The sequence below is a fragment of the Loxodonta africana genome, chromosome 4 (assembly GCF_030014295.1).
Source record: "Loxodonta africana isolate mLoxAfr1 chromosome 4, mLoxAfr1.hap2, whole genome shotgun sequence".
In the NCBI taxonomy this organism is placed as follows: domain Eukaryota; kingdom Metazoa; phylum Chordata; class Mammalia; order Proboscidea; family Elephantidae; genus Loxodonta; species Loxodonta africana.
Genome location: NC_087345.1, coordinates 106,546,241 through 106,552,240, shown reverse-complemented (window position 1 = coordinate 106,552,240; position 6,000 = coordinate 106,546,241).

The window sequence follows — 6,000 nt, the reverse complement described above, 5'->3', positions numbered from 1 at the left end:
GAGAGCCTGGATGCGGTTGCCTATGGAAAGTGAGTAAATAGAAAAGTGGGGGCAGGGGGCAGGGGAAGGGTTAAGGTGTGGGGAAGCCTTACTATAGGCCTGGAACACTGGACGTTTAGACTTTGAGCAGAGAAAGAGGGAAACAAGTAAAAAGGACTTAAGCAAAATAGCCAGTGAGGTTAGAGGTTAGATGTCTGGAAAGTCGATAGAAGAAAATGTTTCAAAATGGAAGGAGGTTGGTAAATGCTGCTGAAGAAGTCAAGTAAGAGGAAAACCCAGAAGTGGTCACTGAGTCCAAGGGCAACATGAAAGTCTATGACTTTGATGAGAGCAGTTTCAGTGCTCATTGAGGGAGAGTAACAAAGCATGTACATATGCCCTACCCTCCCCCTCTCGAGCTTTCTCCACCTGGACCAGAGCAGCCATCTCTTCCTTTTAGATCCAGAAATTTCTGGTTTAATTATCTAAATTAATACTTCTACTTAAAATTATTTCTAGAACACATCATTAACTCTCACATTAACTTTGAGGTAAAATTTCTTTTTTTCTTGCAACTCTATTTAAGTACTTTTATTCTTACTAGGGCATTTTTCTTTACTTTTTTTTTTCCATTTATTATCCCCCTAATCAATGACCAAATGCTGTTAATTCTGACTCTGAGATATTCCTTGATCTACTCCCTCCTCAATATTCCTCATCGTCTTTTCTCACTTTGGGCTGCCTGAGAAGCTGCTTGGTTTGTTCTCTGTGATTCTGTTCCTTATTGTCTACCCTCCCTACACTCGGAGTCACTTGTCAAAACATAGATCTGATCTTGTAGCTGTTGTGCCTAAAAGACTTTGATGGTTCTCCTAATTCCTTTGTTTAACATAAAATTTCCTGCAAATTCACTTTGCTCCAGCCACACCAAACTGCACCATTTCCTGAACGTGTTAAGAACTTCAGAGATTCCAAGCACTGAAATTATTTTGGTTCCTCCCCACTACCCTAAAGGTTAACAACACTGGACTGTAATTTAACATATTTGATGAAACGCCACCAAACTTAGGTATGTACTAAAAATATTTAGCTATTTTCTGGGTTTTTCTAGATTTCTTTTTCTCTCTCCGTCAGTGCCCTGAGGAAGTGGTTAGCCTATTGGATATTTTACCACTGCCCTCAAACAAATATGACTGTTTTTCTTCTTAGGTTCATCTCTGACTGAAAAGTCTGTCCTCGTCTTTACCCATCTACTTAACTTTTCTTGCCCTTCAAGGTTCTATCCGATGTAACTCACTTTATAAAGCTTTTCTTGACTCACCCAGGAGCAATCGATTGCTCAGCCCTTTGTGTGTGGATCCCTGTAACAGCACTTGCTCCATTGTGTTATGGTAAATTAATCACGTGCCTCGAATCCCTGCTAAATTTCCTGTTTTACCGTTGTTATTAGCTGCTGTCGAGTTGGCTACTGACTCATAGCCACCAAATGCACCATGGGACCAGTCTGTTGTAATCCATAAGGTTTGCATTGGCTAATTTTTCGGAAGTACATTACCAGGCCTAGTCTGTCTTAATCTGGAACCCATTCAACATCATAACAACATGCAAGCCTCCACTGACAGAAGATTGGTAGCTGTGCGTCAGGTATGCTGACCAGGAATCAAACCTGGGTCTCCCATATCGAAGACAAGAATTTTACCGCTGAACCACTGTTGCCCCGTCATTAAACCCTTCCAATTACCCTATGGAATCCCTGGGTGGTACAAATGGTTAATGCACTTGGCTGCTAATGTGAAGGTTGGAAGTTCAAGTCCACCCTGAGGTGCTTTAGAAGAAATACCTGGCAATCTACTTCTGAAAATCAGCCAGTGAAAACCTTATAGAGCACTGTTCTACTCTGACACACATGGAGTTGCCATGAGTCAGAGTCAACTCAACAGTGATTGGTTATTACTGGTTATTGTCATTAAGTGCCATCAAGTCGATTTTGACTCATAGTGACCTCAAGTGACAAAGTAGAACTGCCCAGAGGATTTTCTAGGCTTTTTTTTAATCTTTATGGGAGTGGATTGCCAGGTCTTTCTTCCATGGAGCTGCTAGGTGGGTTTGAACTGTCAACCTTTTGACTAGCAGCCAAGCACTTAACTGATTAGGAGCCCCATTTTACAGGTGAGAAAACTAGTAGTTATGTTACCCACTCACCTGTCAATGAATATAATTATAAAAAACTAATAGCTATGTAATTGGAAGGCATTTGTTTAAAAATATACATTACTCTCGTGTGGTGACAAGTGTTTATGTTTATATTCCCTTATGGTACTTCTTACCAGTAATAGAAGGAATTTATTATTCCTACATGAAGAAATCCTTTTAATGTTAATTAAAATAAAAGTTCAAGAATGCTAGTACACTCAGGTGCAGTGAAAATGAGGATGGTCTACCCCAAACATGTCAGGTTAATTCCCTCTTCCCTTAAGGAAAAGCAGGAGCTCGAGTGTCCGGAGGTGAAAGACTAACGCATTCCCCATTGTGTTGACTTCCCTCCTGCTTTATTTTTCTCATCTCAATATTCCTGATGGGAGTTTTTAGTAGAGCCCAACACCGTCTTATCATCGGAAGACAAAAATTGTAGGAGGAGTACAAGAAACAACAGTGGCAATCTTTGAAATCTACTGTGGAGGCAAAGAATATTGCCCTTAGAATTTCATCTTAAGCAGTTTAATCTTAGGGATTTCTAGCAAGTCTCCCTTAACCAGTCTCCCAGCCCAAGCTCTTTCTTTTTCTTCTCTTTTCCCTAATTAGCATCAGTTTTCATTAGCTTTTTTACGAGTTATTTGTTTTCTGATCTTCATTAACTTGGCCTTGGTCTTAAGTTTGTCTTGACATTTACTATTTTACTGTATTAGATTTTATGGTTAATTCCCAGGGTATACAAGCCAGGTTTCTGGCCATTACATCTTTTACAATGTATATATACAATGTATATATTCATATTTTACAGAATCTCTTGCATCTTAACATTTTTCTTTATAATTTTATATAAATGACTGGTATCCAATTTATTAGGCTTTCTTATATCTTTGTACATGTTGAATAAAGACAATTAAAAAAATATATGTCACTCACTAAATTAATGATAGACTTTCAGGAAATAGAAAAACGATATTAAGATTTCATGTTTCTTCAGAATAAAAGAATTTAGGGGCTATATTATAGTCTGGGTTTATAACCAAATTAGTGGAACACGACTATTTTTCTTTCTGTGCTTATGTACCATGTGTGCTCAAAGTATTGTCCGAGGAGCAGGGGATAAAATAGTTATTTCGGCTTCCAAGTAGCTCAACGATATATTGAATAAGAATTATAACAAGTCTAGTTTTTTTTTTTTTTTTTAGTTATTTCACAGATTTAACTATATTTTAGTTAAAAGTGCGTTGTTCCTTTCTTCCCCCTGGAAAACAACCCAGGACAAAAAACCCATCATCCATTCAGTAATAGCCCTCTTTATTTTAGTTTTTTTCTGAGTTATTTTGGTTTTAGCCATTTGTATTCCTGTTTTATTATTCATTCCATGGTTATAAGGGCCCAGACTGTGCCAGGCATTAGAGGCACAGTGATGAACAAAACAGAAAAGGTACTTTTTATTCAGATGACAGAGGGAATGTAATAAATGCAAAAAATAGGTGACTACTAATTTCAAGTCATGGTTAGTGTTATTCACTCAACATTTTTCTTTTTTTTTGAGTGCCTACTCTAAGCTAAATATTGATCTATAAAGTGAATGATACCAGGTGATGGGTGAGGGCAGGAGGAGAGGAGCTGTTTTATATCAGCTGTTCAGGGAAGGCCTCTCTGAGGAGAGGACATTTGAACTGAGATCTAAATGACAAGTAGAAGACAAATTTCTTAATCTGGGTCTATGGACTGGGAGTCTGTGGGTAGAATTCAAGAGACCTATAAACTTGGAAGGAGGAGTCCTAGTGGCGCAGTGGTTAAACACTCGGCTTCTAACGGAAAGGTCAGTGGTTCAAACCCACCAGCTGCTCCATGGAAGAAAGATCTGGCATTCTGTTCTGCGAAGATTTACAGCCTTAGAAACCCTATGGGGCAGTTCTACCTTGTCTTACAGGGTCGCAATGAGTCGAAATTGACTCGATGGTAATGGGTATATGAATTTGGATAGGAAAAATAAAGACATCTTCATTTTCACTAAACTCTGACTAAATTTTAGTATTTTCTTCCATCTGAATATCGTCGGTAAAGTTCAGAAGTATTAGCAGTATGTGTTACTTTGTGGTAAGTAGAAAGTATAGGTGTTTTCATATCACATTTTGATTCTTAGCAGGTATCTCAAAATATCGTTGCATTGGAATTATGTATTTCTTAGATCCTCACTAGATCTGATTATATATTATATGAATAAAGAAGCACATGCTTTAGAGTATTGGTTATATATTACTGTGTAACAAATAACCCCCAAATTTAGGGGGTTAAAACAATAGCCCGTGATTCTTTGGCCAGCCATCTAAGCTGGACTCACCTGGGCGGCTCTAATGGACTTGACTGGGGTTGCTCATGTGGCTGCAGTCATCTATCTCGCCACTCAGCTGGGGCTAAATAGCCCAAGATGGCCTCACTCACAGGCCTGGCAGCTAATGGCTGGGCTGCACAGCTCCAGCCAGCTAGAACATGGTGGCAGTGTTCTAAGAGAGGAAGTGTGTCAGCTGCAATGACTCTTGAGACTTAGGCTCAGAAGCCCCACAACATCACTTGTACTGCATTCTGTGGGTCAAAGCAATTCAGAAGGCCAGTTCAGAGTCAGTTTGAGAGGAGACTCCACAAGGGGGGACTGCAGGGATGTGTGATAATTGGGGTCCATTATCTACCCCAATTACCGTATCGTAATTTTAAAAAAATATTCTAATAACTTAATTTTAACATAATTGGTCTCTTTTGTAATCCTGCCTCTTATATTATACCCATTATTTTTAAAGCATTATTCTGAGAAGAGGTTCACTGACTTCACCAGGTTGTCAACGAGGGTCATGCTACAAAATGAAGTTGAGAACCCCAGATCTGAAGGCAGGGAATTTCTGGAAAGAAGAGTGAAAAAGCCTCAATGCAGGAGCAAGCTGGCATGTCTGGCAAGAGGAAAGAGCAGGAAGAAAGCTATAGTGGCTGGAGCAGAGTGATAGGGAGGCAAGTGGTTGGAGAGAGAGGCAGACCCAGATCATATGACTTCTTTGGCAGATTTTGAAATGTGCAGGTGGATTCCCCCATGGCATGGAAAGTGGGGATTGTATTCAAATTGCATTTTCAACCTTTTTGGTCATTGCTAATTTTTATTGGTTATCTTGCCTGAATTAATGAAACTCTTTGGTATTCCATATGTCTACTGGGATACCAGAATCTGTTGCTTATAAAGAATGCTTGAGCAGTAGCTTCCCAGAGCCAGGAAAACCTCATTCCAACAGGATTATATACTAACATCTAATGTTCCATCAATCCAATCATATTTACTTAAAATAATCTTCATTATAAAGATAAGCAATGAAAGTACCCCCATCCTCCTCCCCCCCCCCCTTTTTTTTTTTTAGTTTTTAGGAAAATCATTGAAGCCATCAGACTCCAATGGACAAGGTACAATTTCAGAACTCTTAAATTATTTTAACATATGACCCGTAGCGGGGCAGGACCCCTTTAAGAGGTCAGTGTTGCTATAAACAGAGGTGAAGCTTAAGATGGGGCATAAGGCAGTTATCAGTTAACGAAGCAGGCGTAGATGATCCTGTTAGAGTCATCAATTTGTTATAATGAGAGCCAAAGGGAGAAAAGTCAGGAAGTCTGGAAGCTTTCTGACTAACAAAAGAGCTCAAACCCCTCCCTTATATACAAGTGACGTTACACGTAGTAAGTTGAATACAAGTTTCCAAGACAGCCAGTTAGTTTGTATAGCCTCCAGATTGACAATTACTCTCCACAGGAGAGTACATTAAATATATGAAGTCTGGACATCTCCAG